The following is a 16,774-nucleotide window of genomic DNA, read 5'->3' as shown; positions in this document are numbered from 1 at the left end:
CAGCCACCTATTTGCCCTGCTGCTCCAGTCGCCAACATCTCTCAGCATTCCGCCTTTGTCAGCCATGCTTGTCTTGCACAAGCTGTTCTCGGCTGGTTTTGTTCTCATCTATTCTCTGTCGGTATGGATGCAGGGGAGCTACAGATATTTGTCGCCGTTGCAAAGAGATTTTCTTGGAACTGAGAGAGAAAATATGAATACAACAGGACCGTAAATAGCGGAATGAAACAATCAATAATGCACAAGGAGCATGTTGTCGGCTAGGAAGGCAACTGTTTACGTGATGACTCCTCATGTGAAGAGACGTATCCTTTTATTGGCATATTTAGTCCACAGGGCTAATGCTTCTGCCATTCTGAAAAAATAGCTGGAAAATGAAAAAAAAAAAAGAGGGAGAGATAATGGCTGAAGCTGAATGAAAAATTTAGGCTTTGAACGTGGAGAAATATATATTTTTATAGCTCTTTTTCTGCAGAGACCGATTCAAGTTTGAGTTGTTTTTTTAATTTATTTATTTTAAACAAGTACAATTGTCTCTCGCCACATCACTTCACTCTATTGAAGATTTTTTTAAAATATATTCTTGGTGTATATTAAGCATTTTCAAGTATAACAATGGCTACATGAAGTAAAAATATCAATAGCATTTTACATTAGATACATGAAGTCTTCATCTATCAGTATTTCTGATCACTATCCTGCCGTCCTGGGTTCAATCCCAGGCTCGGGATCTTTCTGTGTGGAGTTTGCATTTTCTCCCTGTGAATGCGTGGGTTCCCTCCGGGTACTCCGGCTTCCTCCCACTTCCAAAAACATGCACCTGGGGATAGGTTGATTGGCAACACTAAATTGGCCCTAGTGTGTGAATGTGAGTGTGAATGTTGTCCGTCTAACTGTGTTGGCCCTGCGATGAGTTGGCGACTAGTCCAGGGTGTACCCGGCCTTCCGCCTGATTGTAGCTGTTAGGCGCCAGCGCCCCCCGCGACCTCACAAGGGAATAAGCGGTAGAAATGGATGGATAGATGTCTACTATATTCAGTTCAGTTCAGTTTATTTCAAACCTGCACACGATGCAATGCAATGCATCACAGAGTTCCAGTTGTTTCATTACAGCACGCCCGAAAAGGAGTAGGGAGAAGCAGAACTTATTCAATCCTCCCCCTTTTCATATCGTAGCAGTTTTATCCCATATGTCCTTGTTCTCTGTTTGTAACACAAAAATTAATGAATAAATAATTTACCATAAGTAAGTAAATACTGCAATGAGGTTGCGACTTGTCCAGCGTTTACACCGCCTTCTGCCCGAATGTAGCTGGAATAGGCTCCAGCACCCCCGCGAGAAAATAGATGGATGAATGAAAGTAAGTAAACAAATATTAAATACATAATCATTATCTCCAAAAAAAAAAAAGGTTCAAGATGTTCATCATAATTGTTCATCTTTGTACTTTGTGAGCTCTTGTAGTTTGAACAGTCTCTTAAACTGAATCATATTGGTGCTTTGTTGGATGTATTTGCTTAAACCATTTCATAATTTGATTCCATATACTTATATACTAAATGGCTGCAGCACCCCCCGCGAAAATGAAAGGGACAAGCGATAGAAAATGGATGTATGGGTGGATATACTTTAAATGTTTTAAGTGTTGTACGTGCATACAAATGTTTTAAATTAGATTTTCCTCTAAGGTTATATTTGTCCTCTTTTGTTGAGAAGAATTGTTTGGTGGGAGGTTATAGTGTGCTTTGTACATCATTTTAGCAATTTGCAAATGCAAAAAGTTGTTGAATTTCAATATTTTAGATACACTATATAAATGGTTTGTATGTTCTCTATATCCAACATGATGTATTATTCTAATTGATCTTTTTTGTAACACAGTTAGTGAATTAAGGTCACTTGTATAGTTGTTTGCCCATATTTCTACGCAACAACTCAGATAAGTTAACACTAGCGAGCAGTAGAGAATATGAAGTGATTTTCGATGCAGAATATTATTTTGCTTTAATCATTATTGTTGTGTCTCTTGCTACTTTAGGTTGTCTATTTTTTACATGATGTTTCCAGGTAGTTTTATCATTTATATTATTAGCTTTCTGTTCTTTCATGAACAAACACAGTTGTATCATCTAACTTTAAATCATTTGTAACTTTAAAAGTGTCGTTTATTTAAAGATTGGACAATGTTGGTCCTAGTATTGATCCCTGAGGTACGCCACAAGATATTTTTTGCTCTGTAGTAGTGTGTTTGCCTCGCTTCACGTATTGTTTCCTGTTGGTTAAGTAGCTTCTTACCCAGTTGAAAACCAATCCTCTGATTCCATACCATTCTAATTTGTTTAGTACGATATTATGATTGATTGTGTAACCTATATGCGCTACGGATCAGTGCAATATATATATATATATATATATATATATATATATATATATATATATATATTGCATTGATTTTTATATATATATATATGGGGTGTTATGGGCTAGGAACAGAAGACTAGTTTCAACTCGGAGAGAGAGGCAGACCTTGAATTGTAATTTGGTTGACACCGTGTATTAGAGAATTAGTGATGGACAGCAAATATATACACGCAATGAGTTGAATGGCCATTCAACATGAAAGCAATTTGAAGAAAAAACATAAGTACTATATACATACTGTATATACAATTCCATTTCAGTTAATCAGGGTCTCTGGATTTTGTTCAAATCTCAGTTCAGATTATAGTTCTTGGAAAAAAGGATGGCAGTACAGTCCATGTACTGCAAATAAAGGTGAAACTTGTAAAGGGTTGGCTCGAGAGCCTCCTACCGGCCCAGACAGAGCAGGTGGTGGGGTTCCTGGCTGGAATCTTCCAAAACCGATCCTTGGACTAGGTAATTATTTTCCTTAGCTCACCATCAAAAGAGAAGCTTGGCCTCTGTAAGAGCCAGGACCATTCTTATAAATCCATGTGTACACAAATTATCTTCCTTAAATAACACTAGTTGCATTATCAAGTATTCATAATATATTATTAGTATTCAGGGGCGCCAAAAAGGGGGGGTAAAGGAGACGGATTCTAGGGGCCCATGATGGAGGGGGGCCCAGAGAGGCCCCTAATGAGGATGAAATTATAATACAGAGGGGTCCTGTAAAGATACAGGGACCCTGTAAAGATTATTTTCATGGGGCCCAAAATCCCTAGCGGCGCCCCTGTTAGTATTCATAATAAATATTCAATAATTTATAGTTCTTTCCTCAATATTGTACAATATAAATCAATAAACATATCAGAATCACAATATGCAATAACATGCTAAAATAACCATTAGCAGCATAAATATGACCTATACAAAGCAGTCAGTGCACTAAATGTGCTTATTATCTAAACACATATAAAAGTACATCCAATACACAATTGTGATCATTAGTTTTAGTCATAAACCTTTGATATGGACGATTGAGAATATGCCACAAAGACTGTCGCAATGAAGAATGATCAAAGAAGGAATAATGCTTAAGGTGCCATTTTCATAAATATAGACTCACCAACTCAGCTTCTAAAGTCAATCACAGCTTAATGACAAAGAAATAGTCAGCTCTATAAAGTTACAAATAGGCATGTAGTTTAAAATCGGTCAGCACAATGTTTCAGGTGAAAACGAGAATTAAAAACCTATCTCGAGCAAAAATACAATAGATCTCCTCTCTCGTCCTGTCTCCTGGGTACTTCCTGCTACCAGCTTATAAACACCACTAATTGGACCGCGGCGGTCACGTGACAAGGGAGAGTGCGCCAAGCTCCCGAAGAGTAAACAGGCAAGAGCATACCAGTCACTTCCGGCTACCGACATATAATTACAGCTGATTGGACTGTGGCGGTCACGTGACTAGGAAGCGCGCAAAGAGTAAATAGAAAGGCAAGAGCCTAATAGTTTCCGCAAAAGTTTGTATTTGACGCCTGCGTTACAATTGTGTCAAATGTTGTTGTTAAATCCATAAACACTGTAGCACCACATTTTTTGCTAACTAATGCATTGATATTCTCTTCCGTTTAATGCCATTGATGTTGAAATGTTGGCTCTGTATCCGTTTTGGTTGTCTGCGAGTGTTTAATTGTTATATATGAATGTGTCCAATCTGGTGTTAAACAGTTTTTCAATAACTTCAATAAAATTGTGGAAGTAAAGAAACAGGTCCGTAGTTTGTGAACTGGTGTTTGTCTCCAGTCTTATAAACTGGTACAACGTTTGCTATTTTCATTTTCTCTGGGAATTTGCCTGTATAAAATGATAGGTTGCTGATTAATGTTAAAGGCTCTGGTTCTTTTTTACCATTTCCATATAAGTTCCGTTACAATCAGTTGAGGTCTTGGATTTACATATTTTCACAGTATTGATTATTTACTCTTTTGTCACACTTCGGCTTCCTCCCGCCTCCAAAGACATGCACCTGGGGATCGAAGATTGGTAACACTGAATTGGCCCTAGTGTGTGAATGTGAGTGTGAATGTTGTCTGTCTATCTGTGTTGGCGCTGTGATGAGGTGGCGACATATCCAGGGTGTACCCCGCGTCCCGCCTACCGCCCGAATGCAGCTGAGAAAGGCACCAGCACCCCCCGCGACCCCAAAATAGACAAGCGGTAGAAAATGAATGGATGGATGGAATGTTGCCCTTCTAAAATGTCTAAAAATGGACCTTTCTCCAGCTTGCTAGTCGATTATCACCGACTGATTTTGCAGTTTGGAAATATCCGCTGAGTGTTCCAGGCACTTCTTGGACACTTCTTGGACACTTTTTGTGCGGCACAACAGTCAATGTTGTCTGTCGATCTTGATGTACCACGCCTTCCAGCTGGGATAGGCTCAAGGATGGATTTTAAAAATAATAAATAAATACAAAAATAATATTAATAAAGACCTGTATGTTTTTCCTCAGGCGTCATCCAAGCACAATTATTGCTTTGTGATCCGGGATTACTGAAAAAACACAAAAACATTTTTGAGGCAATTCTGACCTTTTTTTAAAGGGGAACATTATCACCAGACCTATGTAAGCGTCAATATATACCTTGATGTTGCAGAAAAAAGACCATATGTTTTTTTTAACCGATTTCCGAACTCTAAAAGGGTGAATTTGGCGATTTAAACGCCTTTCAATTGTTCGCTGTCGGAGCGATGACCTTTCACCCGTGAGGTTACAACGGGAAGCAATCCACCATTTTCTCAAACACATTTCACACACCAAGTCAAATCAACTCTGTTATTTTCAGTTTTTTTGACTGTTTTCCGTACCTTGTCGACATTATGCCTCGTCGGTGTGTTGTTGGAGGGTGTAACAACACGATCAGAGACGGATTCAAGTTGACTTATGTGGAATGTGCATCGATTAGCACGGCATGCTAATTGATGCTCACATGCTATTTAGGCTTACTGTATGTACATATCGCATCGTTATGCCTCATTTGTAGCTATACTTGCATCCCGCCTTTCCTTTCAGCCACATTTAATGCCAAACAAACACACACCAATCGACGGATTCAAGTTACACCAGTGTCAAAAGATGCAAAAGTCCCTCGTTTGTTCTGCACATTTTGCCAACAATAGCGATGCTACGACAGAGATGGCAAGAATGTGTGGATATCCTGCGACACTCAAAACAGAGGCATTTCCAACGATAAAGTCAACAAAATCACAAAGGTGAGTTTTGTTGATGTTATTGACTTATGTGCTAATCAGACATATTTGGTCACGGCATGACTGCCAGCTAATCGATGCTAACATGCTATTTAGGCTAGCTGTATGTACATTTGTAGCTATATTTGCATCCAGCCTTTCTCTCCACCCACATTTAGTGCCAAACAAACACTTACCAATCGACGGATTTAAGTTGCTCCAGTGGTCAAAAGATGCAATCGTTGGTTAGAAGGCGATCGCTGAATAGCTTCAATAGCTATTCGCTCAATAGCTTCAGTTTCTTCTTCAATTTCGTTTTCGCTGTCTGCCTCCACACTCCAACCATCCGTTTGAATACATGCGTAATCTGTTGAATCGCTTAAGCCGCTGAAATCCGAGTCTGAATCCGAGCTAATGTCGCTATATCTTGCTGTTCTATCCGCCATGTTTGTTAGTATTGGCATCACTATGTGACGTCACAGGAAAATGGACGGGTAGATTTACAGATAGCGAAAATCAGGCACTTTAAAGCCTTTTTTGGGGATATTCCATGATGGGTAAAATTTTGAAAAAAACTTTGAAAAATAAAATAAGCCACTGGGAACTGATTTTTATTGGTTTTAACCCTTCTGAAATTGTGATAATGTTCCCCTTTAAATCACAGATGTCCAAAAAGTGTACTTTGCAGTCCCATGAATCGTGGAGTCGTTTCTTAAAAGCTCATATTCCAGCTCTGTCAGAAGACGGCAGACCAAAGGTCACCAAGCTAAAATGCAGTCCATTGCGCATTCAAGGCATGCGCTGCAAAAAAGTGACGGCGCGCACATTTCACTTTTTTTACAGGTTTATTTTATGGGGTACGCAAATGCACAGCTGCTAAAGCTGCAGTGCTCCGTTGAATACGGTGAATAAAATATTCCTGCTTGAAACGAGTGTGCTAAAAAGGTAGTAAAGCACGGGCTTAACAACTCCAAAGATGATGCAATTCGGCCTCTCTGCATCTGAGGCTTACTCAGCAGGTGAACTGGGTCAGTCTGCCTGTTGGCTTCTTAATAATATCAAAACACTTCATAAACACCCAGGTAAGAAGAAATGTGAGCGCGCTCTTGCAAGACACAAACTCTTCTTTTTTTTATTCCTGCAGCGAACATGTCACTCTTTTCCCGCTCAAAGGTTTTTCAACACCTTGTGATGTTTGCTGCCTTTGACCCTCATCTTGCTGTCTGAATAATATCCATTAAGTGTGCGCTGACAGTTGAACTAAATCATCAGAGGCTAAGTCCTTACAATTTTCCAGGGGTCGGATGCGGGCCGGTGGAGTGCAGAGCACTTAAGAAGCTAAACATGGTCGTCTACTGCCATGCACGGTGATTCAAAGTGGTGTGGAGAGCCTTTCATATGCACTCAGTCTCTTATTCAAGGCAGTCACAGTTGTGTGCGTGTTGTCATTTGTTGACTGCTTACACAGCAGACCATTTGCAGGAAATTGCTGCTGTTGCACACAATAAACCAAAATAAACAATTTTGTTGCACCGTTTAACTAATTGATCAACACCTTTTGTGTTCCAACGAGGTCCATAAGACCCTCTCTCGGGTACAAGATGTCAATCAATCAATCAAAAGTTTTATAAAGACTGATGCCTCCTGGTGATGTCCCCAAGAAACAGTAAAAATTAAAAACAACGGGACCTAAAATGGAGCCATGGTGAACCCCTTACTTTATTTTATAAGTCAATGACCTCTGATCTCACAAATGTTTTTGTATAGTATAAATTGAATCCCACAAGTATATTTTGGGCTTCTTTTAAAAGGGACCTTTTATGCAAAACCAATGTTTTGTAACTTAATGGTACCTGCTTACAGTATGTGTATCTGGGTTCTGCATGACTTCTAAAAATATGAAATTAAACCGTTGAGTCGTTGATATTTATAAAATAATCTTTCCTTTCTTCAAACTTTCGCCAAATGATCCGTTTGGAATTTGCCCCAATTGTGACATTGTTCTCAAGTTTGACATCATGTATGGTAGAGATTTACCAGAATATTTTTGCGCGAATCCACCATGTTTGATTTATGTACGAGCGTCTGTAGTCCAAAACATTTATGAAGGAAAATGCTCTTTTGCTTTAGATAGATTTATTGATTTCTTCAGGGGAGTTCCCTCAGGAAAATTTAGCCAGCACAAGTAACTACACAAGCTCACAGCTCCATCTGAAGTAAAAAAAGTACATAAATGTTATGATTTGTGGCAATGTGCCTTCAACTGCGAAAAAGCAATTGGAAGATTTGTGTTTCAGAAACCTATGCCAGTATGACAGTGGATTTTCCAATAATCTACTTTTAATGAGCAAGGCCTTTGACACCATCGATCACACTTTACTTTTAAACAAATTGCAGACGTATGGTGTCAGAGGTCTTGCTCATGATTGGTTGAGAAGTTATCTTGGTGGCAGGGAGCAGTATGTGCATATGAACAATGTAGATTCAGACAAAAAGATCATAACACATGGAATACCCCAAGGTTCTGTACTGGGACCAACATTGTTTTTACTGTATATTAATGATATTTCCAAAATCTTTTAAATAATCAACTGTATTCTTTTTGCTGATGATACAAGTCTGTACTGTTCTGGCCAAGACCTTGACCAACTCCTAGAGACTGTAGAGATCGAACTTCATATACTAAAGCAATGGTTTGATGCCAATAAACTATCAATCAACCTAAATAAAACAAAATATATAATTTTCGGAAATAGGAAAAATAACATACAACGTCTTATAAGAATTGATGATATGGAGATAGAAAGGGTGTATTCAATAACATTTTTGGGAATCTATTTAGATGATAAATTAAATTGGAAACTGTACATAAATATACTTAAGACAAATATGGCAAAAAATATTGCTATGTTACATACAATTAAAAACTCAAAATCAAAAGGCTCTTAACATGTTATATAATTCTTTCATACTCCCATATCTTAATTATTGCGTTGAAATCTGGGAAAACAATTACAAATCAAACATCAACTCTATATTCTTACTTCAAAAGAAAGCGATTATAATTGTAAAATACGCGAAATATCATGACCATACCAATGCTCTGTTCATTAAATTAAAAACATTAAAACTGCATTATCTTGTTGACCTCAATACTACTATTGTGGCTTACAAAGCTCATAATCACACGCTGCCTGGGTGTCTACAAGTGAGATTTAAACCCAGAGAGAATCCCTATGACCACAGAGGTTCAGCTTTCTTTCAGAAAGAAAAAATAAGAACGAGCTTAAAAAGTAGATGTGTTTCTGTTAGAGGAGTTCAACTGTGGAACAGCTTGGATGATTCCTTAAAATATTCCAGTTCCATTCACACATTTAAAAAACACTTAAAGACCAATGTCTTGGAAAAATATATCACTCTTTGAATCAACACAGTAGTTAATACTATGATTAATGTTAATTAAAAACAAAATGCGGGATATAAATAATAATAGAAGTATAATTGTTTGTATATATTGTATATATAATTAGTGCAAAGGTTTAATATGTACACAGGGATATTTCACATGCCTGTACTGTGTATAAAATTGAACTACGTTCATGTTGTTTGTAATGTGTATTTATAATATGTTGTGCAAAGGACATTTTTTATTTTTTGGAAGTTTATTTTGTACTTAACATTATTTATAGGCTTAGGCGCAATAAGTGTTTAACTTCAGCCTAAACCCTTTCGGTCTGCAACATTTTTTATTTTCAATCGATGCATGTACAACTGTTTGTTTTGCTTTGTTGACCATTGACCGAAGAACAATAATAAACATTAAAGATATGCTCAATGCCTACTATTTATGGCAATGTTGAAATCAATGAATCTGTGTGTAAAAACAGCAGTTTGGAAATGTGATAATGATACGTTAGAAATGTTAGCTTTTTTTGTTGTGTAGCTAGCTTAACCTTCTACTGTAAGACACTAGTGTCACTGTCCTGTGTCAATATAAAAAATGATTTTCCTAAAATCTACTTTTAATTGGCTAAGTGCCTACTGTGTTTTGCAATGAACCAGTTAGTAATATAATCCATTATTACGTTAGCAACTCAAAGAGTAGCTGATAGCCTTTAGCCTCTACAGTTTACAACTCGAAAAAGCTGTGCACGGAGGTATTTACATGATAAGGAATAGAAAAGCATTTTATTGTTAATATACCCATGCACACGTCCAGGAGCTAGCATTACAGTAGACAGTTACAGACCCCGTATAAGCGTGTAGTACAAGACCTGTACTGTAGCAGGGCGTCGTTCCTCTTTCTCTTCAGCCCACATCTTCGCTGCCTTGAGCCGACAACAAAATACGGTGAGCCGCTGGTTTCGCCATATCATCTGGGATGCTGAGTTGTTGCTGTCAAACTGAAGGGACATGTCGGAATACGTTCTTGTCCTTCTTTTTTTCCTGGTGAGAGGCATGATAGAATAAAGTTTGATGGGCAAAGGAAACAAGGAAGCAGCAGACCACTGGAGGATGTAAACGTAGGAACTCAAGCCTGTAATCCCTATAAAATAGTTTTTCTGCGTTAGCGCTGATAACAACATTATCACTATTACTTGGTTAATATTCAAGCCACAAAATTTAAATTGAGTATTTTTGGCGGTTTTTGGATGGTATTTTATTGGGTTTGATGGTTGGAATAGAGGACCTCGCATTGTTACCGCATTAAGCGGACCTTTATTTATGTTTATTTAGGAGTTACTGTAGAATGTATTACAAAAAAATACACCCCTTGTCATGTTTTTCATTACGCAAGTACAGTTCCCCTTTAAGTGGGGCTTTAAAAAAGTAATGTTTTAATTAAACCATTAATCATCGCCTCAACCACACTTCCTTCGACACCCACAAGGATTTGAATATGAAAAGGTTATATTGTATGGAGCCAGAACACTGGCACTAAGATTTGGTTTCAACAAAGAATTATTGGCAAAAAAGTCATATTTTGTACACTTTTATTTTTGTTGTGTGTTTCCAAAGGTTTTCATGATCGCTTTTTTTTAATATAATCCTTTTTTTTTTTTACAGTTTTAGCATGAGGGGCAGATGCCTGTCGTTTACCCGGAAGCCGTTTTACTGGACTGGAACAACCCAGCAGGAGAAGAAATGAGGACTGAATGCGTCTAAATCAAGTGTAACGGTTATAGCAGACCTGGACAAATTAAGGCCCGGGGGCCTAGAGATGCGCGGATAGGCAATTTTATGATCCGAAACCGCATCACAAAAGTCGTCATCCACCCGCCACCCACCCGAACCAACATTTCATCAAAGCCACACCCACCCGCCACCCGCCCGTTGTTATATATCTAATATAGACGATGCAAGGCATTAGTGAGGTTAGAAAGTGTAACTCCCTCCAAATAGCACAGACACGATGGCTTTCTTGAACTGATTTATTTGAAGGCTTACTTTCCCTTCAAATTCACCGTGAAAACTGTAATAAATAAAGCACGTTACAAACCTAAAAAAAATAACATGCACTGCATGTGGTTCAAAAATTTTACCAAGTAAAATACCAAAAAATGACAAATACCTCGTTGGCCATACCCGGAAGTAGCTTCCTTACATGCGTCGACAGACCAAACGAGACACTTCAAAATAAAAGTATGCCCACATACTGTTTCAATGAGTGCTGCTTGTTTTTCGTATGTGGGTAAAAACATTTAACTATTTATAAATGGTTGATTTCTATAGGCTAGTAAGGTAAAGTGTTGTACCTGACAAGTTTGGGCTACCTTGCTTCTGCAGCCGTCATCAGAGGTGTCACGTGATGTTAGCGTGACGTCGTCTGTGATGTGATATATGGATTGTACCATCAAGAGATGTCAGGTACAACACTTTACCTACTAGCCTATATAAATCAACCATTTATAAATACACGTCAGTAGGCTAAATGAACTTCTTCAACATAACATTTAACTATGTATAATGTAGCGGCTGGCTACGGGGTGTTAGCCAATGACTTTGTCTGGGGGGCGGGACTTCCGGGAGAGATAGGTAAGTCACGTTGACTACAGGAAGTGAGAGTTTGAGTTGTCCCGGGAAAAGCGTTAGAGACATGAGAGCTGTTGTGTGGTTGTATTACATCTTGTGCAATAAAGACAAGACAAACGAAGAAGTTGTATGAGCCTACATCCCTGGGATTATTACAATATATATTTCCGAATTGGTTCAACCGCTACCCGCCCGAATCTATTTAAAATCTATTTTTTTGTCATGTCACCCGCCCGACCCGCGGTTTATCCGCGGACTCCACGGTTGTGACCGCAAACCGCGCATCTCAACGGGGGCCACATGCGGCCTGTTGAGCTTTTCAATCTGGCCCGCCGGACATCCCTAAATCTTTTTTTTAGATCTTTAAGGTGGAAAGTGCAGCTGCCATTATGATGTGCAGTGATGTTTTCTAATGACCGTAAGTCTTCAACGATACAAATTATTTCCATCCAACCATTTCCTACCGCTTATTCCCTTTGAGGTCACGGGGTACGCTGGTGCCTATCTCAGCTACAATCGGGCGGAAGGCGGCGTACACCCTGGAAAAGTCAATACTTCATCGCAGGGCCAACAGATAGAGAGACAACATTCACACTCACATTCACACACTAGGGCCAATCAACCTATCCCCAGGTGCATGTCTTTGGAAGTGGGAGGAAGCCGGAGTACCCGGAGGGAACCCACAAATTCACGGGGAGAACATGCAAACTCCACACAGAAAGATCCCGAGCCCGGGATTGAACCCAGGACTACTCAGGACCTTCGTATTGTGAGGCAGACGCACTAACTCCTCTGCCACCGTGAAGTCCACACAATACTTACCCGGCAGGGGAGATACCATGATCAAGAAGGTGGTTCACTAGGGCGAGGCTCAGTATTTCAATGGTTGAAATCTGCGCTTATGGATGATATACCAGTTACTATGGTCAGCTAATTAGTTCCTATGGTAATCTAAGTCACAGCAGCTCAGACGAGGCACCAAGCAGTGTGGGCGGGAAGAGTTTCCACAGACGAGGAAGGAGATTTTAAAAAACAAAGTTCTAAAGCTTAGTGATATAAAGAATAGAAGAGAAAGTACTTTATTGATCCCTGTGGGAAATACAGCAAATATTAGCTATATCAGATTGTAGGTGGGTTTATTTGGTACCCTTTGTGTTCCCTTTTCACTTTTTGTTGCATTTTGGTTGCGTTTCACTTGATTGTAAAATATGTCAATCGAAAGGGGGTGTGACGTTCATTTGTGGTCAATATTCAGTGATTTATCGTTCACAGAAAAATGTAAAATTTCCATTACATTTTTTCAGGCGGTCTGTGATAACGTTTTTAGCATTCAGTCAGACATTATTGTGAGGTTTTGTATTAGTGTTCTTAAAAATAGAAATACCGGCCCCCAGACACATTTTTTTCTCTAAATGTGGCCCCCGAGTTAAAATAATTGCCCAGGCTTGAGTTGTACGGTATTTTCGTCTTCTCCTAGCCATATTTTGAGGATGTAGTATAAGCGGTACAGAAATTGATTTTATATATTTTTAATTGTTAATAGAAATGTCTACTCTAAAAGTCCAGCCTAATTTTTTTATTAATTTTAAATAATCCCTCAGCGCTACATTATAGCATTTGGTGTTTTAAAAATATGTTGTATGTTGTACTTTCAAATGCACATGTAAATATTATGTGTATTATAATTTAGGATATCTGAATGTATCCCCCAATTCTGTATTATTTGCAATTAAGGCAGGAAATTCATCACAATAGTGGTAGTTCCAGCACTGTTTTCACAAGTTTAAATAATACTAGACAATACAATACAGTAAGACGCACAATATGACATAAGTCCACCTATTTATGTGTGAATGTAGAAAGAAAACAATAGATAAGATGTAAGGATTGTCTTCCAAACGCTAAAAAAGTGCCATGCATGAAGTTGTCTCCACAGCCTGGATATGATCGGCTCCCTCTCAGGGAAACAAGAGGAAGAACCACTGGAGGTCGCTCAACAATATGATAGTCGAAGTCTCGTATTTTAACACCAATTACATGGGTTCAATCCTTTAAGATGTCAATACACTTCTCAATCAGACAATCAATCACTAACCACAAGGCCACATAGCTTCATAGTTATATTTAGGCATGGCAAACAAAAAACAACAACTTATTTGATCACTTGTCCTTTCTTTACAATAAGTATGCTTTCAAACACTACTAATATAGTACAGAATAAAATTGTTTTTTCAAACAAATCAAATGTTCAAACAAACATTTTACAAAATGATCGCTGCAGACACGAGCATGGTTCTACTGTCCTCCACAAGACAATGAAAATTATATTTTTAAGAGCCATTCCGTTCAAAGCACTTATGTTTTTTTTCCCTCACTGTATTACCTTCATGATTTTGAGACTCTTTTAAAGGCCTACTGAAACCCACTACTACCGACCACGCAGTCTGATAGTTTATACATCAATGATGAAATATTAACATTGCAACACATGCCAATATGGCCGGTTTAGTTTACTAAATTGCAATTTCGAATTTCCCGCGAGGTGTCTTGTTGAAAACGTCGCGGAATGATGACGCGTATGATGACGCATGCGCGTGACGTCACATGTTCTCCCAGCACAGATCACGGCTAAAAGTGGTCTGTTTTTATCGCATAATTACACAGTATTCCGGACATCTGTGTTGCTGAATCTTTTGCAATTTGTTCAATTAATAATAGAGACTACAAAGAAGAAAAATGTTGGTGTAAAGCGGTGTATTGCAGCCGGCTGTAGCAGCACAAACACAGTTGGTGTTTCTTTGTTTGTGGTGAAGCTTTAATATGGAACAGAGCGGTCAAGCGAACATGTTTCTCTACCAGATGTCAACCGGCAGGTTTCGGGGAGAAAGTTGTGGTAATAAGTTGGCTCTTACCGTAAACATGAGCGGAGCTTGTGTCGTTCCTCCTGCAGCTGTCAAAGAGGCAGCTGCGACTTTCTTGGCTCCTCCATGGCTTCCCTCAGAGACACTGGCGGTCACCACACCCCTCCGACTTTCAGGTATGACTATATAATCTCACTAAAACACAATAAGCAGATAAGGGATTTTCCAGAATTATCCTAGTAAATGTGTCTAATAACATCTCCCACTGCTCTCGTCTTTTTTTTTTACTTTTTTTTTTCTTCTAGTCCTTCACTCTCACTATCCTCATCCACGAATCTTTCATCCTCGCTCAAATTAATGGGGAAATTGTCGCTTTCTCGGTCCGGATCGCTCAGGCTGCTGGTGGCCATGATTCTAAACAATGTGCGGATGGGAGGAGCTCTACAACCCGTGACGTCACGCCCACATTGTCTGCTACTTCCGGTACAGGCAAGGCTTTTTTATTAACGACCAAAAGTTGCAAACTTTATCGTGGATGTTCTCTAATAAATCCTTTCAGCAAAAATATGGCAATATCGCGGAATGACACATAGAATTGACCTGCTATCCCCGTTTAAATAAGAATATCCCATTTCAGTAGGCCTTTAAAAGATATGTCCTATCTTTGTATTTGAAAAATTGGAACATCCATGAACAGAATAGCAACTGCTCCAACGCTACACTCACTCTCACTTGCTTTTAATGCTACGCTCAAGCTGGTTGAATTTCATGTGAATTAAGCCACCAAGACAAAAAACGGATGTGACATCATATGCAACCCAGCAATAGTTTGGAAACTGGTGTTTGACTCTAGTCCTATACATTGCTACAGCTTTTGCTATTTTCACTTTGTTTAGGAATGTAGCTGAGATGGACCAATCCACACTTTGAGGTTTTTTTTAGACTTGCATTTGAACAAAAAAGACAGAAATGTGACTTTGTTTTGATTTACATCAAGCAGAATTGTAAGCCCTAAAAGACTTGTTAAAATCAATCTGATCACATGAAAATAAAAAAATTAAACCACACCATCAGGACATTTTTCTTTGTGGGGACATTATGGTTGTTTCAGGCAAAAAAAAAAAAAAGTGATAAGAAGGTATTGCTTAACTAATTTCGACTGTGTGTAGAATTAAAAAAAAGATGAACGAATTAGTGCAGACACCCACAATGTCCCACCACAAATTTTAAACTGTAGTTTCACCTTAATGAGGAGGAAGGACACTGGACACTACAACATTTCATGTTGTATGTGGAGGTTAGCTTGAGCAAGATGTGATAAACTGACACCGACCGGTCTTAAAAGGGATGTGGTCGCTAAAATAATTAGCTGTGTGGGTGTTCCCCATAGGAAAAAAGTGCGGGACATTGATCTCCAGCATCAAAATGGCTGCTGGCATTGACAAATTCACTTTGGTTCCTCATAATGAATCTAAAAACTGTCACCTGCAATAATCTCTCAGGACAGTTTTACTGTTACATAATGGATTGTATCATTGCATGTAACAATATTTCTTTACGCTATGGCTAGTGTGTGTTCTGCATTTATGTGCACGGTCGACCATGAACACCACAAACAGCTGCTACCCTCTTATCGAGTAGATTAGCTTTTAGAGCACCTAGCTGCATAAATTTGCATGTTTATAAGAGTAAATTGTTTGACATTTGGCAGCTTAAGTAGCTCTTGTATGAAGTAGCTGTGATGCTGGGTGGGTGTGATCTGGGATTGTTGAACACGCCTGTGTGAGTGTGTTAATTGCAGGAGCTGACGTTTGATCTTCACTAAAGTCTGATAAATGCATGCTTTTTTTAAAAATGATTTTGTAATAGCTGCAGACATTGTCAAGGGATGGCGTAGGCCTGAAAAAGTCCACTGATGAAAATGTAGGACTATGTAAATTAGGTATGTGGCGTCCCCCTAGATTTCTGGTCAAAATGCTTTGGAAGACATGCTAGCCTACATAAGTAATGTAACATATGTGATGCATATGCAATGGTACCTTGGTTAACGTCGATAATAGTGACGTTGTTAGCCAGAAAAATTACCTCGAACAATTAGCACATATGAACACGTAGTTACGACACACAAAAACTGCAGACTTGCAAGAGGGGGTTGGGGTGGGGGGTTCTTTTCCTCTTCCGAAGCTGTAGCCAACTGCCGCTCTGGGGGCGAAGTGGCAA

Source organism: Nerophis ophidion, linkage group LG04 (assembly GCF_033978795.1).
Source record: "Nerophis ophidion isolate RoL-2023_Sa linkage group LG04, RoL_Noph_v1.0, whole genome shotgun sequence".
In the NCBI taxonomy this organism is placed as follows: Eukaryota; Metazoa; Chordata; class Actinopteri; order Syngnathiformes; family Syngnathidae; genus Nerophis; species Nerophis ophidion.
The sequence above is the reverse complement of the archived record's forward strand: the minus strand, read 5'-3'. Positions refer to the sequence as shown.